The 18,939-nt window shown below is 50.0% G+C and overlaps 1 long non-coding RNA gene and 2 other non-coding genes across 4 annotated transcripts; 2 read left to right on the top strand and 1 right to left on the bottom strand.

Moving 5' to 3' along the window:
* Window positions 1–9,211: 9,211 nt before the first annotated feature.
* Window positions 9,212–10,329, bottom strand: LOC146437701 (uncharacterized). Of its 2 annotated transcripts, XR_014851954.1 has the most exons (3): window positions 10,226–10,329; window positions 10,034–10,122; window positions 9,212–9,643 (listed from the first exon to the last, which is right to left on the bottom strand). It is a non-coding gene; the product is annotated as an uncharacterized LOC146437701 (long non-coding RNA). The 2 variants fall into 2 exon arrangements; XR_014851953.1 differs by lacking the exon at window positions 10,226–10,329 and having other exon boundaries at window positions 10,034–10,208.
* A 389-nt stretch (window positions 10,330–10,718) lies between these two features.
* LOC146437700 (U2 spliceosomal RNA) lies at window positions 10,719–10,908 on the top strand. Its single transcript, XR_014852135.1, has one exon. It is a non-coding gene; the product is annotated as a U2 spliceosomal RNA (small nuclear RNA).
* Window positions 10,909–13,724: 2,816 nt separating this feature from the next.
* LOC146437699 (U2 spliceosomal RNA) lies at window positions 13,725–13,915 on the top strand. Its single transcript, XR_014852136.1, has one exon. It is a non-coding gene; the product is annotated as a U2 spliceosomal RNA (small nuclear RNA).
* Window positions 13,916–18,939: the final 5,024 nt, after the last annotated feature.

The raw sequence follows: 18,939 nt of genomic DNA, 5'->3' as shown, positions 1-18,939 counted from the left end.
TCAAAAATGCTCTCGTTTCCAATTAGCAAATTAGCAAATTGCACCGCTACCAAATGCTCAAAACAAATACCTGGCGGGCTTCTCAGAGGATTTCCGCTGCGCTTGTCCTACGCCTCGCCGTTTCGCTTCAAACTCTTTAGATTGGCCTTACGGGAAAAAAAAAATTAAATGGGACGCTCTCCTTTCTTAGCACGAGGCGCCTCGCCGGGCGCCTTAGCCGATCTACGTTCCTGAACGTTACCTCGGCCCCGAGCCCGCCTCTCCGCGTCTTCCTCGGCCCCGCTTCCCTTCCGCTTTCAATTATTATTGACGCCTGGGAATTACAATTATGCCTTTCCATGCCGCTCTAGGACTACCGTCCCTTCCCGCCGATCCCCGTGCTTTTTATCCTTCCCTCGGCCCGATGACGCGTCTGCTTCCCTTAAGATGCCCTTTAAACCGTCTGTAAAGCTCCTTTCTTTTTCTATAGGCCCTTTCAAAGCCCCGTTTCTGTACCCGCGCCTTTCGGGAGGTGCCCTTCGCTAAGGCTGTCGCGTTTAGCGTCCGGCGTTTGATCGAAAATTTCCGAAAAATGTTTTCCCGTCGGCGGAGCCCGGCGCGTCGTCTCGCAGGTGGTGGCGCCGTCGTCCCGTCCCCCGAACTTTTTAACGCTTTAAAGTCACGTTCGATTCGGATGGATACGGGCTTGATGGGACCATTTTTATATCTATTCCGACACATTTTAAACACCTGAAAAATGTTCTCTAAGGGCGAGTGCTACCTCAACTTTTTACTTCTACCCGCGCCTGCCGCTTTCTACGGCTCCACGCTGCCGGCTTCTGCCCGGATTCTGTCACGTCGTGACCGAGATAAGGAACTAACGCTTCACGAGTCCTACCTCAGGGTACACGTTTACTACCGTGGAACGGAGCGATTCCAATTCCCGGGACCCTGCTTTGCGAATGCGGAAATGCCTCAAAAACGTAAAATCCATTTTTTTCATTTCCATCGGGCGCCTAAAGTCGTCACCTAGAGCGAGAGGTCCTGATTTTTTCCGTACAAAACATGGCGGCGGCCGTAAAGGAGCGGGCGCGTCCATTATTATGGCGGCGCCCGTTTCGCACGTGCGCGGTGCACTGGACTACCAAAATGGCGTCGGCATCGCTCGAGCATGCGCGGTGCACTGCACTACCAAAATGGCGCCCGCATCGCTCGAGCATGCGCAGTGAAGTAGACTACCAAAATGGCGGCCGCATCATTAGAGCATGCGCAGTGTACTGAACTACCAAAATGGCGTCGGCATCACTCGAGCATGCGCAGTGCGTAGACTACCAAAATGGCGGCCGCATCATTAGAGCATGCGCAGTGTACTGAACTACCAAAATGGCGTCGGCATCACTCGAGCATGCGCAGTGTACTGGACTACCAAAATGGCGCCGGCATCACTCGAGCATGCGCACTGTATACTTCCAAAATGGCGGCAACGGAGTCCCGACCCCGAAAACGGCCATTCGGCTGCTTGGCGGGCTTCCCCGGCGCTGCGGACCGGTGCGGAGTGGCCTTTGAGGGCCGATGGAGTGCGCGCTGCGGTTTGGCGCGGCCGCCGTTTTGTCCCGAAAGCGATCGGCAAATTCCGTTCTTTTTCCGCCTCTCGCGCGGTTGCCGCCGCCCGTGGGTGAGGCGGACGGCATATAGGACGCCTCAGCAGCTGTTTGCGGCGAGCAGAAATGTCCCAAAAGCGCGAAATCCGAGTTTTTAATTTCGATCCGGCCCCTATTTCGCACATGCGCAGTGCACTGGACTACCAAAATGGCGTCGGCATCGTTCGACCATGCGCAGTGCAGTGGACTACCAAAATGGCGTCGGCATCACTCGAGCATGCGCAATGTAGTGGACTACCAAAATGGCGTCGGCATCATTCGGGCATGCGCAGTGGAGTGGACTACCAAAATGGCGGCGGCATCACTCGAGCATGCGCAATGTAGTGGACTACCAAAATGGCGTCGGCATCACTCGGGCATGCGCAGTGCACTGGACTACCAAAATGGCGTCGGCATCACTCGAGCATGCGCAGTGTAGTGGACTACCAAAATGGCGTCGGCATCGTTTGCACATGCGCAGTGCATTGGACTACCAAAATGGCGTCGGCATCACTCGGGCATGCGCAGTGCATTGGACTACCAAAATGGCGGCGGCATCACTCGAGCATGCGCAATGCACTGAACTAACAAAATGGCGTCGGCATCACTCGAGCATGCGCAGTGCACTGGACTACCAAAACGGCGTCGGCATCACTCGAGCATGCGCAGTGCAGTACACTTCCAAAATGGCGGCCGCGGAGTCCTGACCCCGAAAACGGCCATTCGGCTGCTTGGCGGGCTTCCCCGGCGCTGCGGACCGGTGCGGAGTGGCCTTTGGGGGCGGGTGGAGTACGCGCTGCGGTTTGACGCGGCCGACATTTTTTCCGAAAGCGATCGGCAAATGCCGGGTTTTTCCGCCTCTCGCGCGGTTGCCGCCGCCCGTGGGTGACGCGAACGGCATACGGGACGCCTTCGCAGCTGTTTGCGGCCAGCAGAAATGTCCCAAAAGCGCGAAATCCGAGTTTTTAATTTCGATCCGGCCCCTATTTCGCACATGCGCAATGCACTGGACTACCAAAATGGCGTCGGCATCGTTTGCACATGCGCGCTGTTGCCGACTTCAAAAATGGCGGCCGCGGGGGTCTTTTCTGAGGGAATATACGTCTACTGTGCCGCCTGAACGAAATGCCGACTCCGAGGGTGCCACCGCCGCATTTTCCGGCCTTTGCGGGCTTCTGCTGAAGCGTGCGGTGCTCTGGACGGCGCGGGGGGCTGGCGGGATCCGCCTGTGCCGGGGCGGGCACCGCCGCGGTCGATTATACGGCGGACACGCCCCCCCGCCCCCCTCGGCACCCCCCCCGCCCCTCCCGGCCCCTTAGAAGGTGGCCCTCGGCACGCAGCGGATGGCGGCGGCGGTGGCGGTGGCGACACAGGTCGGGGCGGGGCCGCCGCGGGAGGGGGGGTTGACTCGGCGGCCCCCAGCGCGGGGAGGGAGCGCGGCGAGGGAGCGCGGCGCCGCCGCCTCGGGGCCCCGCGGGACGCCGCTCCCCACGGACCGCACCCAAAATGGGGTGACGTCCGGCGGCGGGGGAGAACCGACAGGGGAGGGAACTTGCCACGCGGGACGGGGCCGCCCACGTGCCGCGAGCGACGCTTTTTTCCGACTACAAACACGCAAATACCCCAAAATTCACCTGCTTCGGAACGCGCGACCCCCTCTCCCTTTTAAAGCCCGACGCAAAACTGCGAACGACCGCCTCGGCTAACACCGCACACACAAATAACATATACTACTTACAAAATACAGATACCTATACTCCGACATATTATTACATAGATTATACACTAGCAACCAGCTATATTGCTCTGAAGATTTATTTTTGCATACCCTTTTTTTCTCTTCAGGACACTACATTCATGCCTGCAAAAAGAAAAAACAATGTACAAACCCTTTCACATTGGGTCAATTAATATCATTTCTTTCTCTTCTTTAGCAAGTCAAACCACCTGCTTCTACAGCACTTCTGAACTCCGTTCTGATGCTTGGCGAGAAACTCTTACGGGCCTGACATTGTGGCTACGGCTCTGGGATGATCCACATCAAAGGTGGGTGCTTTCTTCAATTATCCTTTCTTCAATGCAACACTTACTTCTTACTATCTATCTAAGTCATCTCCTTCATTTTCATCACAATATTCACAAGGCACTGTCTACCGGGCATTGCCCATAAATGTCCACCCAGAAACGTACAGAACGGCTTTGCTGCGAGGCACAAAATCTCTTCAATGTTCCTGCGACAGCTGCCTTTAGCCTGCCTTTCGTAATTATGGAACGTGCCTCGGCTGCTCCGGCGACGACACGTGAACGATTAGTTCTTACTGACGTTTAGGCTCAAAAAGGACGCTTATGAAGCGACAATGCACTGCAGGCCCCTGGACACATGTCCTTCCCTAAGGGAAAAATTCAAGTACTTGCCTCTTCCCTGCCTTGCTGGTACCAAGCACAGAAAATTGCACCTGAAGGAAGCTTGGAACCCTGTCTCTGAGATTTTCCACTTGGTTAGAGCTTTTTATCCATACTTCTGCATACTTATGAAAAATTACAGTTCCTCTATTACAACGTAGCCGATGTCCACGCTCACCTAAAAAGAGTCCCTGGGATTTGTTTTCTGTAAACTTATTCACAAAACTCCTTGTTCTTTCTCTCTCTCGTTCCTGGTCATAGTTTCCCAAGGAATATTAAGCAATGCCTTTTTGCTTTGAAACCCTCTATTTCATTTCCATTTCATTCCCTAAATTCTTTACATCCTGAAACTTTTTCTAGTACGTGCAAGATCACAATCCTAAATGGACAGCAGAAAAATTGTACAACTTCCCTAGCTCAAGATGTTGTTTTTAACTCTTTATCCGTTTGCTCTTCCCATCTCATAGCTGCTCTTTTCCATGCACCTTTAAGGGCCTGCAATTCTCACTGCTGCAGAAGGACTTGTGAACTGCTACTTCCCCACCTTGCTCACCAGAGCACGGAATCCAGTCAGAAGATGCTGGTCCCTCGGTGCACAAACCTCCAGGTATGGCTAAAAAGAGTAGAAAAAATTCATTACATACTTTCCCTTGGAGAACAGTTCCCATGCTTTGAAAATCTGGGTTCATACATAGAAATACTGGCACATCGAGTCTGTATCAATTTCAATACAGAACAGCATCGCTTTAAACTCTTGAAAACTACAGGGTTTAGATGATGTTGCTACCTCTTCTTACATTACAAATGTGGCTATGCTGATCTCAAAACTCGTACACATTTCTCTAAATATTTTATCTAATAATGGACGGTACATAAGGTGCTTTGCCTTATACCTCCACATACGTATTACCTGTGTGTCAACTGCATACCACGTGCATAGCCTACAGAAATACACTTCGGGATTAATTCTGATTCGTAAGGCTCCCTTACGTGAGCCTTACAGAACTGCACCTCATCAATTATCCATGTACACACATTTGGCTTCCAAATGGCCTAAGAGAAAAAAAATAGTTTTGCTAACTCTTTCAATGCCATGTTAAAGGAATAACATATCTCATGTTGCTGAGGAAACAATAACTGCGATAACCTTCCTCCCCTGTTCCGTACATGACACGCTGAAAGATGGTTCACGGGGTTTACTTCAAACACGGTAGCAAATGACACACTGCTCACATGGTGGCCGATTCTCAGCCTCTGTTCCACTCACTGTACCGCTCCAGATCAGTGATGCTTCCAGATCAGAGGGAAGCAAGTAAAACAAAAAAAGGAAAAAAATTTTTAAAAGAAACTATCCCAAAGGGAACATCTGCAGGTGCTGGTTGTAGAATTGTTCCATCTGAACGTGTGAGCGGCCCAGGCCACACTTCTGATAGAACTGTTTGGTGTGCATGAACTCACTGTGACCAAAACATATGAGCGATACTTTGCTTCCCTATATGCAATTAACACCTCTCTGGTCACCACAGTTCTGGTATTAGGTTAGCCCGAGACGCTGCAGTCTGACAGGGATTCTTCTCAAAACCTAGGGAGAAAACTTAGGTTTATATGTCAGCACCTTCACTGATGACTTCTTTACAATTCGGTGACAAGATGTCATTCATCTATTTTTCTTATTTGCCACATAAGCCACACAAGATATTTATTCTTTCACTTAGGACTCTAACATCTCAGACTTGAAAAGGTTTCCATCATTGCCCATGACTGTGATCTCCCTCCCTCTTCCTGCTGATCAAACCTGGCTCAAACCGCTGCCTCTTTTCAACAGCTAGGAAATCCTTGCACACGCTGGGCACAAGAGACCCAGGAGTCCAAGGCCAGCCTCAGGCCTAGTTCCTAGCAGCTTCTGTCTGGCACAAATCCTGACATTTGCACAGCTTTACGATACAAAATCCCACATTTCCACATGGGAACCTGGCTAGGAACAATGGCTCTTTTACACAGGAATGGCACATCAGCACTCTCGTGTAAGATAGCCAGTTTGGAGGAATCCAAGTGCACACAGAGCTCTGCTTCTTTACACCTTTCATCTCACAGGATTCCTGCAGCATGCACGCTTTTCAGCTACAATACCACATTTGGAACCTGGCTGCAAACGGTGCCTCTTTTACACACGTAACAAACTTTTCCACCCTTCTCATCTGCACACCGTGGCAAATGCCTCCTCACATCATAAAAACCATCTGACAACACTTCATAACGAGCCTCAAGATACACTATATAGCCTCTGTGTTACCTCACTCCACTCAGTCAGGTTTTCTGGGAAAAAAAAGGACTGTTTCAACCTTTTACAAACCTGCTGTGGGACTAAGAACACCGAGCTATACTGATAGCAATCATAACAATCCCTTCTTTACATTTATTTCAATTATTCACTACCCACAACAAGAGCTGTAACTGCTGCTTCAGGACACTGCATCTATAGAAATACTGCACCAATGATATTAAAGGAAGCGAGGACAATAACCACATCAAATCTCTTCTTCCCCCACAGAAATGACCGTGGCCACATCTCCTTCTCTCTACCTCGAGGACATGCTCTGGGGAGTACCTGACTGCATAAGAGCTCTCAAGAATCTTTACCACTGTCAAGATAGGCACTTGACCCCAATGAATGCAGCATCTCCTGCAAGGACTGATGCTGCCACCACTGCAGCTTCTCTGCTTCCACACGGGGAACCCGGCAGAGCACGGCCACGACACCCTCTGCATGCTGCAGCTGGCCACAGCAGGGCAGGGTGGAGAGGGAGGCAGCAGCACTTTGGGGAGGTGGCAAAGAAAAGCCAGGAAGAATGACCTCTGAGCCAGGACGAGGCCAAGGCCCGTGGTGGCAATGACAGCAGCGGTGGAACTCCCCAGCAGCAGTGGGACTCCCCAGGTAACCGGTGGCAGCAGATGCACCCACGATAATCAAAGCGCTCCGGCTAACTGACCTGGCGCCGGGTCACCCACGACCGTACCTCCAAACTGACCCACTGTCACCACACCCTGCTGTCTAACTGCCCCGGCACCGGATCACCCACGGCCATACCTCCAAACTGACCGACTGTCACCACACCCTGCTGTGTTTGCCAGCCTGGTGCTTTTTTCCTTATCTAGAATGTGAAATTTCCAGACAAGGAGGTTGCTTTTTCAAAATTCTACATGTCAGCAGATTCCAGTGCTTTTCCTCAACATGAAAATTATGGCTTTTGGATTTTCTTTATGCCCCTGACAATCTGCACACTTTTGGATTCTGGCTGCATCGGTCTGTGCGCTCTATGAAAAACATTCTACTGTTTGGACCTTCCCAGAAATGGAAATCTTCCACTATTTATGAAGCGATACAACGAAACCTTTTCTCAAAACTGTTTTCTTATTCCCACCCCCTAAACTTTTATATACTTACGCTCATCTATTTACATTATATCTATTTGCACTTATTATAGAGAAAATACTTACAAATCCATTGACACTTATGGAACCTCTCCTAAGACACGAGCCACATATTTACAATGTTCAACTTGTACATTTTGACAATTCAATATCACGTCAGACTTCTACACTCTAACTGTACACATCTACTCATATCAAACCTCTCTTTACATTAATATCTAGTATCTGATTAGACTTTGTACAGAACAGCTAATAGATCTATTTATTCTTTTTTTACATTTTGTCCTATATATCATCCTGCCTTATAAGTTAAGCTCTTTCATTGGTTCATTTATATACGCAACACTTGTGTTTGCACTTTAAAATCTTCTATCTGCTTTGGCCTTGCATGGACGAGCTTATGCAGGACACACATTACTCTTTCTCTCTCTGCCTCATCTGCATGCTGCCCCAAGGAAGATTTTACAATAGCATTTTCCTTTCCTTACCTACACTTTAGCTCCATTTCATACCCTCCGTTATTCAAATCCTAATACTTTTCTTACTGCCTACAAGATCGCTGTCATAAAGGAACAACAGAAAAATGGCAACACCTCCCTAGCTCAACATTTCTTTTTCCTCTTTTCCTAATTGCTCTTCCCATTTCACATGTTGCCTTTTTAATGCATGTTTAAAGGACTGCAATTAGCACTGCTCCAGAAGAATTTGGGAAGTGCTGCTTCTCCCTCTGGCTCACCGTGGAACAAAATCCAGACGCGAGATGCCGCTCTGTAGCTGTAGAAAACCTCCAGGTATTCATACGAACAATACACTAAATAAATGAAATTCTATGCCTTCAAAGAAATTCCCCGTGTCTGTAAAATCTAACAAAATACATTAAAAAACCATTTCAATGCTGAACAGACACACTTTGAACTTTTAAAAACTTCTGGCTTTGGTGCTACCCCTTCTTACGTTACAGAAATTGCAAATTCTGACCTCAAATCTGGGTTCTGGGGGATCACAGGCGACTACACCATGGCTGTCGCCAGCCCAGATCCTACCTAGGCCCGTATGGGATATAGGTTCACCTTGGGGTTAGACACAGCTGCCCTGGCAAAAATTCCTCCTGCAGGCACAAGATTACATGGCAGATGTTCTTAGGCACACTCTGAAAGGGGGAGCTTTCAATGGCACTCTGGGATGCAGGGGGCTGCATCACCCACTGCCCTCAATACCTCTCACTCATCCTTCCTTTCAGCTAACGGGCCAGGGCCCCCCACCCGCTCCACAGCCCCCTACAGCCCTGTGGTGCCAAGTGCTGCCCTGGACAACACGACACCTGTCAGCTCTGGAGCCCAAATCCTGGTTTTGTAAGCCTGTGGTGGGACTCGGCAATAGGGACTGGGGGCTGCACCTCTCCTCGGGTGACCTTCGGCTCCACTAACCTTGTGTGGTAACAATTCACATGGTAGCCAGGACTCTGCCCATATCCCACGGGTTCACCCCCCCATCCCGGTTAGGGCTCGCCGCTCCATACCCCACCTGTCCTGGACACGCTCTCACTCCCCCAGCAGAGGCGCTACCCTGGGGCTCTGCACCCTGTACACATTTACCTGTATCTGACATCCCCTCCTATGCCACCGCCAGCAACCCGCCTTGGGACTGGGCTCTGTCTTCCACACCCTTCTCCCTTCTGCTGCTCCCCGTGCCTCTCCCACAAATGTTTAGTAATGCATTCTATTGCTGATCAAACAGAGAAATAATTAACACATTCACACTTTTCATTAGGAGTTTATTTATTAAAGGAATCATGGGGAGTAATAAGCTAAAATAAATTGCATCAGCCTGCACTTACCACGCAGCTTTTCCTTGCTTCATAAGGTGACGCTGAACTCTCTCAGCAGGACTAAAACATCTGGCTCTCCAGTTTAATAAAAGCCACCTTAGACCCACTGGGACCAAAACTGTAAGAAATGTCACACTTGTTTTATAGAGCTCTGCAACTAGTCACATTGGATACTGCTTTGGAAACTGCCACAATGACAGTCTTCCCATCCTGGGAAGCTCTGCCTCTGAAGAGCCTGCTTGCTGGCAGCTCCTGCAGCCAAAATTTATCCAGGGCCTTGAGGATTGGCATCTTCAGCACCACCTTCATGCCACCCTAGGCAGCTGAACCGGGACACCCAGGACATTCCAGGCAGAGGTCCCTGCAGAACCATAAAAATCGTTCAGTGCTTTGCAAAGCAAAGCTCAGACGGACACAAGGCATTTTTCAGGAAAACCCACCAAAAACCCAGAAATTTTAGTGACCGAAGAACACGCTTTTTGGAATGCAACTGCAGCCCGGCTCGTACCGAACGCTACACCGATCCACACTTTTAAGGGTGTGGAAAATGCCTTCAAAAACAGGTTATCCCATGACCACCTCCCACTGACAGGATCCTTGGGGCAACTCTTAGATTTTTGCATGTTCAACTGACAATAGGAAAACAGGACAGGTGTTTGGGATTTCTCTGAGCATGGTCTAGCAGCTCACAATACCCTTTGGGCTTTTACTTTGGTATTTTTATAACCTGGGGTTTTAATTATTTTCTGACCTGTGCTTGTCATGGGCCTGCAGCATCCTAGTCCAGCCTCTTGGCTTCATTTGCCTTCTTCCACCGCATTTATCCTCGCATGGAAACTGCTAAAAAGCACAAAACAATGACACACGCTTCACACTTCAAACGCAAATAAATTACAATTACGAAAAATCTCGCTGCCACTTTTCTAAACTATTCATCACAGACCTTAGAAAAAGCAAAGGTGATCTGTCCCTGACAGGACCCCGCTGGGACACCCGAGCAGGCTCAGCGGGGCGCGGGGAGGCAGGCGGCTTTGGGGATGATTCACAGACACACTGCCGCTGCCCGCAGGGACACAAGCCGTACCACCGGCTGCGGCTCCGCTCCCGCCCGCCCCCATGGCCGCAGTGCCTCTCCCGGCGCCTCTCCCGGCGCCTCTCCCGGCGCCTCTCCCGGTGCCCCCTCTTTTCCAGGGCAGAACCCGAATGCGGACGGGAGGGAGAGCCAGGGGTGGGGCTGTGCGGATTCTACAGTGACAGCACAAAGGGGCTGCTCGGAAGGATGGCTGTGAGATTTGCGGGGTTCCAGGGCTCTGTGCTTGTGAGGCGCGGGCAGGGGAGCACGGAATGCAGCGTGGGAGGAGCTCAGGAACAACACGAGGGCGGTGGGCGAGTCAGGGGTGAGAGCGGGTGGGGACCGCGTTTGGAATTCCCTGTGTATCGTTCCTTGCCTTTTTGGCTAAGATCAAGTGTAGTATCTATTCTTATCAGTTCAATATCTGATACGTCCTCGATGGGAGGACTTTATATTACAGGATTTTTGGGCTCGGGAGTTGGATCCGGAGCTTGCTCCCTCCGCCCTGCGCATGGGCTGGGTATTGCGGTGCCTCCGGGAACGGTGCACCCCGCCAGGGACCTCTGGTCGGTTAAAAACAGATTTAAACCCGAGTAAACGTGATTATCCGCAGTTAAGGGTAAACCGCAGCTCTCCGGACCCCTGAGAAGCTGCCAAAGCTCGGGCGGCTGTGATTCTCTCCTCCCTGCCCCTCGCAGGGTGCGGCGAAATGGCGGCGCTTCCCCCGTGCTTTTGCGTGCTATTTGGGTACAACTCCGTGATCTTGTTGCAAAACCATGAATAAAGACTTTAGTAGTAGTCAGGCTAAGGCTTGGAGGGATCAGTAGGCCTGAGTGTAAACAGTGTTGTGTAGCGAAGTTGCCAGTAGCGATCAAAAGGATCAATAGAGCATACTGATGAGGGTAGAAAGACTTGTCTAAGGAATGTAGCTATAGAACAGTTTGTTTATTTAAGTAATCTGCTAAGTGGAGTGTGTGACTTATCTAATAGGGTGTAGTAGATTAATGATAATAAAGAATGTTCAGTTAACGAAAAACAAAGTCACAATGTAATCATAAATCAGGTAGATGTGTCTAGAAATCAAATTCGTTGAGATGAAGCAATTTGGAAAGAAAACATATATATACTCAGTGATTTTGTAGCAGGTTGGGGCTCTGACTTTTGGACGCGAGTCCCAGGTCCCCAGGGCCCTCAATAAAGCGCCGCATAAAATAACTTCGGTTGTTTTGTGTTTCCTCGGTTCGGGCAACAATCTCGCCGCTTTCTGAGGGGGTTTCCGATTTATATCAGGGTAATAGAGGACATTAATGTCATTTAAATGAATCTGGGAGGGGATTTGGGGCGGTTTTGTCACATAAACATGTGCAGGAGGTGAGCAGCGGGGCGGGGGAGCCGCACGGCTTTCTTTTTGCAGCTCTTTGACCGCGGATGTTTCTACGATGCAAATAAAAATCTCAATTCTTTTTAAAAACACGGATTTTGTTTATTTGTAAAGTAAAAAAGGTGCAGAGCCTCATCACAGCCGCTTCGGCAGCGGCTGGGAGGTCCTGGGGTGACCTAGGAGATCCCGGAGTCCCCAAAGCCGGAAAATTCCCTAAAGCCCCTCCCGACCCTCTCCGGTTTCCTCAGGAATTTTGGGGGCGATGTGACAATTTTGCGGGATTTTCGGGCGTTCCCCGCGTCCTCCCCGGGATTTCCCCCCTCCCCTGCTCTTACCGCAGCCCTCTGCTGCCCCCGAAAAGCCTCAAAAAGGGGCAAGAAATCCCCGATCCCCGCTGTCCCGAACCTGCCCGGCAGAGCGGCGTTGGCCCGAGCCGCGCCTCATAAGGGAATATGCAAATTAGAAGGGCATGGGTGGGGTTTGGGGGGCAGGAGTGGTTATGCAAATGAGAGAACGCCGGGCGGGAGTGGCTTCATGGGAGTAAGGGACAGGGTTATGCTAAATAGATGACCGCATGCACGAACGGCATCTTGGGAGAAAGGGGCGGGGTTATGCTAATTTAGATTACCTCATGTGCAAAAGGCATCTTGGGAAAAAAGGCGGGGTTATGCTAATTTAGATTACCTCATGCGCGAACGGCATCTTGGGAGAAAGGGGCGGGGTTATGCTAATTTAGATTACCTCATGCGCGAACGGCATCTTGGGAGAAAGGGGCGGTGTTATGCTAATTTAGATTACCTCACACGTGAACGGCATCTTGGGAAAGAAAGGCGGGGTTATGCTAATTTAGATTACCTCATGCGCGAACGGCCTCTTGGGAGAAAGGGGCGGAGTCATGCTAATTTAGATTACCTCATGCTCGAACGGCCTCTTGGGAGAAAGGGGCGGGGTTATGCTAATTTAGATTACCTCATGCGCGAACGGCATCTTGGGAGAAAGGGGCGGGGTTATGCTAATTTAGATTACCTCATGCTCGAACGGCATCTTGGGAGAAAGGGGCAGGATTATGCTAATTTAGATTACCTCATGCTCGAACGGCATCTTGGGAGAAAGGGGCGCGGTTATGCTAATTTAGATTACCTCATGCTCGAACGGCATCGTGGGAGAAAGAGGTGGGGTTATGCTAATTTGGATTACCTCATGCGTGAACGGCATCTTGGGGAAAATGGGCGGAGTTATGCAAACTAGCCGAAACGCGGCGCGAATTGCAGTCTCGGTAAAGGGGCGGGGTCATGCAAATTAAAGCACAATCCCACATGAATGGCATCTGGGGAAAATAGGTCCGGCCATGCAAATTAGATCACTGCGCGCAGCGATCGGCGGCATCATGGCGGATGAAGATCGGTGAGGCAAACTCGATTCCTTAGCGGCGCGAATGGCATCTTGAGAGCTTTATTGGGGGATTTGCAGAGTTTAGGCCTCGGTGCGCGGGGGGCGCGGGGGGAAATGGGGTTTCAAGCCTTTCCTGAGTCCCCGAAAAAAGACCTTTTTTCCATTTTTCCCCACACAAATCCCCGCAGCTCCTCTCAGCCCCGACTCGGCAAATCCAACTGCATGGTCCGAGTGGCCAAAAGCCCGAGCGCGGCACCTTTGCCGTGCCTCTGCCGGCCTGCCCGGCCCCGCTGGCCGCGCCGAGAATCCATGAAAAATCTCCTGCAGCTCCCGAGCCTTTCCGCCTCTCCCGGAGCTCCCAGCGCCTCACGAGCTTCCAGCGCGGCCGGCCGGAGCGGCGGGGTGATGCATATTAGAGACACAGAGCACCGCCGTGATTTCGGGTCAGTGCTTCAGAAACATGTGCTGACAGTGCGGGAACACAGCGGGAAAGAGTCTCTAAATTGCTGGAAAGGAGGTGCGGGGCGGCGCGGGGGAGACAGCGAGGTGTGTGTTTGTCGAGCGGGGTGCCGCCGGGAGTGGGGGAAGGAGATTGCCATCGCCGCTCGGCCGTTTGGCTAAGATCGAGTGTAGTGTTTATAGTTATTTATTCGGTTTTGGGTACGTCCTTGGTGAGAGGACTTTATGTTAAGCGGGTATTTGAGCTCGGGAGTTGGGTTCAAAGCTTGCTCCCTCGGCTCCGCACATCGTCCCGGTATTGCGGTGCCTCCGGCAGCGGTGCATCCCCACCGGGGACCTTTCGACTGCCAAACGCAGACTAAATGCATTCGGAAACACTAAACATTACAAGTCTGTGGGTATTCCTCCCGCGAGTTCCTGGCAGGGGCTCGCTGTCATCCCAGAGCTCGCTCTCACGCCCGGTGCATCTTCCCGGCAATGCGGTGCCTCCGGGAACGGCGCACCCCGCACGGGGACATTACAGTAGTGAAAAAGCACAAGGAGAGAGCGGTTGCTTAACTGCTATGTATATTTGTCGCAATATCAGACGTTATTATGTGACAAAAGGTTTGTGGCGCTTCCGAAGGTGCCGCGAAGGCAGCGCTGTAGGTTGTGGATCCCGTCCGTCCTTCTGCCTCAGCGCCCGCAACATCTCGTGCCTTAGCCCCGCCTCTCCCAGGGGCTCTGTTATAGGGCGCTAATAACGGGGAGATTAATAAGTAGGTTACAGTGAAAAGGGACAGCGCAAGTCTGCTTCTGCAGGTGCTACCGGAAATACCCGAATGGTGGAGAGAGCGAGAGTAAGTATGTCAATTCATAACGTATCTTTCTATTCTTTAGCAAGTCAAACCACCTGCTTCCACAAGACTTCTGAGCTTCATTCTCACTGTTTACAGAAAACTCTTACAGGCCTGTCTGTGGCTGACGTGATGGCTGCAGCGCCACGATGGTCCATATCAACAGTGGCTGCTTCTTTCAATTCTCTTTTTTCTGGTATACTTTCTTCTTACTAGATACTTAAGTCATCTCCTTCACTTGGGTAGCAGCATTTGTAAGGCACTGGGTACTATACTGTGGCTTGGGAATAAATGGCCGGCCATAAAGGTAGTAAACAGCTTTGCTGCAAGACAGAAAATGTTTGCAACATCTAACAAAAAGGTGGTTTTAGCCTGTGATTTTGTAATTATGGAACATGTTTCAGCTACTTCACACACAACACATGAAAAATTATTTATTGCTGAAACTCAAAAAGGCCACTACTTCTGCTGCGACAAACTGCGGCCACCCGGATATGTGTCCTTCCCTAAAAAACAAGAAATGGACAACAGGAAAATTGCAGGAGTTCCTTACCTCAGGATGGTTTTTTTTTTTCTCTTTTTCTTCCTGCTCTTACCTTCTCATATCTCTTCGTTTTAATGCACATTGGAAGGACTGCAATTATCAGTACGGGGGAACAAATCCTGAAGTGCTGCTTCTCCCTCTTGCTTGTCGTGTCACAGAATGCACCCGGAAAATACCATTCTATACCGTACAAAGTTCCAGGTACGGATACAAATAATAGAAAAACTTCATGAATTACTTTCCCCTACATAAGATTGCCCATGCTTGTAAAATCTGTAGGAATACATAGAAAAAATTGCAGATAAGGTCTGTATCAATTTCAATCCAGAACACCATCATTTTAAATTCTTTAAAAAATACAGGTTTAGATGATGGTGCTACCACTTCTTACATTACAAACTTTGCCAATACCGATCTCAAAACTGCTACACGTTTCTCCAAATACTTTCATAAATACTGGACAGTAAATAAGGTGTTAAGCTTTATACCTGAACTTAGTTATTACCTGTGTGTAGACTGCATAACGCACACGTGGCCTGCTGAAAAACGTTTCAGCGTTAAACCCGATTCGTGCGGCTACATTCTGAGAGCTGCCGTGAAGTGCACCTCCTAGAATAGGCATGTGCAGAAATTTAGCTTTCGCGTGGCCTGCAAGAAAGAAGTGAAACCTTACTGGTTCTTTCAATGTCATCTGAAAGAAAGCACATCTGTCATTTTAAATACCGAAGGGTAACTGTCTTGACCTTCCTTCCCTGCACCCTCGGTGAGGCACTGCATGAGGCTTCGTAGGGTTTATGTCAGCCTTGGCACAAAATGCTGCATGGCTCATATGGTGGGTAACTTACAGTGTATGTTCCACGTGCTATTCCGCTTAGCCGAGTCACACAAAAGCGAGAAAGATGCTCTAAGGGGTTCTTGGGAGGTACTGGTTGTGTAATTGTTCATTCTGAATGGGTCAGCAGCCCACAGCATTATGGCCTGCGAGCAGAGATGACAGCATGTAGGCAAAGGCCTCCTGTTCCCCCCTGAGCTGGGGGAGAATGGGTACAAACCTGCTTCCTGCAAGCGTATCCTCTTGGCCTGCTGCATGCTGAGGCTTGGACAACTTGGAGGGCAGCTGCAGGCTTTGGCTTCTGTGCATACACACCTCTCCCAGAAGGTGAGAGGACTTAATAATAACTTTGCATGGATGTAATCAGCTGGCTGAAGGTCAGTGCAAAGTATCTGTCTTGAGGGAAATTTGTGGATGGAGTGAGATATGAATGTTTGGGTGAGGAAGAATGAGGAGTGTGTGATGACCATCCCTGGAATGGAATTGGAACTCTGCAGAGAATGGAGTGCATGCACTGTTAGGCAGCCTTTGCTGTAGGCAAGTGTGAAGAAGCCCTGGAGATGGGAGCAATAAGGAAAGATTCCAAAGCGGTGAGAATGAGTAGAACATGTTAGAGTTGGTGGTTCCAGTGGGATGACATGTGCATGGGGTCAGGGATGGTGCACCTGTGTGAGAAATGGTATAATACTGTCAAATGGGCAGGCATTGCTGAGCAGGCCTGAAGCCCTCCCCTATGTCAGGACTTAAGCAGGCAGCTGGTGGGTAGGAAGCCAAGGAAAAGACGGCGTGAGGCAGTTGGACTTGCACATGTGCGGAGCTGTTCAGAAATGACTGACGTGTGTTGTGTTCTCTTACAGATGGTGGTGTTTGGCTGCTGCTGGAGTTGCCGGTCCCTGCGAGGATATTGTGGTGATGTGGCATGCGTAGAGAAGAGAAAGATGGCATCTGTTCCGTTCCAAAAGATGTACAAAACAAAATGACATGAAAGGCTACTGAAGGAAAATTGTTGTGACTGACTGCTACTGTTGGAAAATGTATCAGATTAAAACTGTTGTCCAACTGTAGTCAAAGGTTTTGTTTGGGTTTCCCCCGGGAAAAGGAATTTTAGGTTTCTTGCAGAGCAATGTTGTGCCAGATGAGGTCTGGTGAAGTCAGCATACCAAGACATTGGGAGTGACCCCCAAAGATAAGCAGAAAGATAAGCACTATGAACAGAACATCCAGCAGGAACTTGTGGTTCTCAACAAGACATGATGGATATCACAAGCAGCTAGGCCAGAGCACCTGCAAGCAGAGCTGAAGACATCCTGGCCCAGAAAAAAGGCTGATAAGAACAACTGAAGAATGTCATTAGCATCAGAGGCAAGGAGATTGGAGTCCAGTGAGAGACTGAATATGGGGAGTTTGCTCAACTTTGGAGTAATGAACACTGAACCAATGCTTTCCTATGGACTTTTACTGTATGCAATATCTGAGAAATGGAGTAAAAGCTATGTATCCTGGAATGATTGTCTCTGCACACCCGGGCTATGGCTGGATGATATAATTGCTGTGGTACATCCTGACCACAAAATAAAGTAATGCCTTGAGAGTGTAACATGAAAATGTTGTTGGAGAGTTTTTCTGTTTTTTTCTGCAGATTCTATTTTTTTCTGCAGGGTAACACTAGTAAACACATGGCAGTAGTGTAGAGGTGGGAAAAAAAAAACCCCAAGACTAAAGAAGTGATCCTTGCAAAAGCACTGGATGGGGTAACACATGCAAACACAAGTGAATGCACCCGTGAAACAAGTGAAAAAAACCCAGCAATGCATAGTAGAAGCCCCTAGGAAATCCTGTAGAAAGAGATGAGCAAAATGTACATAGCTGTGAGAAACACCTGCATGATAGTGTTGCAGTATCCCCCAAAATGTGTTTTGTTTTTCAAGAATTGTAAATTGTGGAGTTTTTAAGAAGTGGTAAAAAGACCCACTAAGATTTGAATGAATGGTAATTTCTGCTACTACAGTTGAGACAAAGCGTGTAAAAATCAGGCACTGAACCTTAGTAAAATTCTGTAGCAAGAGCTCCAAAAATTGTGAAAAAAGTAAAACGATAAAAATGCTGGGAAAAAAGCCTCCGCTCCCGTGTTGCCATAGCGACGGGCGGGCGGAGCCAGGCGTAGCTTTGGGCGGACTCAGGGGGCACCGAGGGGCGGGCTCTTGGGCGGGGTGCGGGGAGCACCAGGGGCGTGGCTGTGTTCCGAGCCCCGTGACGTCGAGGGGCGGGGTGCAGAGACTAACATAGGCGTCGCTTTGTCCCGGGCCGAGAGACGACAGGGGCGGGGCCAAGGGATGGACGGGGGGCGGAACAGTAGGTGGAGTACAGTGACGCACGGGCACGTAGTCTGAGAGCCCGCAGAGCGCGCTTACCCCCACTGGAACGTAGCTGAGGCACCTAGGCCAGAGAGTGGGGCGGCAGGGGCGGGCTCCCCCGCGAAGGTGGGCAACCGGGGTGTGCCCGCCGGCGGGGGGGGATGCCTCTGCAGCTCCCGGCGGGGGCGGGCATGGCGCCTCTTGAGGTGCCGCCCCGCCTCCACGGCGCCGAAAATCGGGGGGCGGCACGTGGTGGTAGGGGAGGTGGCGGACGGCGCCAACGTGCCAAAAACACTTTTTTCCACTTACAACGCACAAACAGAAAATAATTCATCCTTCTCATCTGCCAGGTGCAGCACATCACAAGCCAGAGGCAAACACACACAAGTCACCTTCAAACTCTCACCGTGCCTCAAACTAAATACTTCTTTCCTCAAATTTTCTTCTCTTCTTCAACTCTCCCTTCTTCCATGCCTTGCCGCATCTGATAGGCACGCACACTGCATATACATTAAGCATCTCAAGCACACAAATATTAATACTCAAAAAATAATTCAATGCCTTCTCAACACCATTTCATGCTACAATTCACTCTGCCCTCTCACTCCCTTTGCAACCTTAACTGACGCGTCTCAGGATTGCCACATCATTTAGACATTCTACACATGCTTTTCTACAACCCTTCATTTACCATTCATTTACTCACACATTCAGCTCGCCCATCACACCTTACGTCACATCACACCTCAACTCACAACCCCTGCTTCACGACACCTCCACAAAACCT

The sequence above is a fragment of the Lichenostomus cassidix genome, chromosome 4 (assembly GCF_008360975.1).
Source record: "Lichenostomus cassidix isolate B80296 chromosome 4, HeHo_3.0, whole genome shotgun sequence".
NCBI lineage: Eukaryota > Metazoa > Chordata > Aves > Passeriformes > Meliphagidae > Lichenostomus > Lichenostomus cassidix.
The sequence above is the reverse complement of the archived record's forward strand: the minus strand, read 5'-3'. Positions and strand labels throughout refer to the sequence as shown.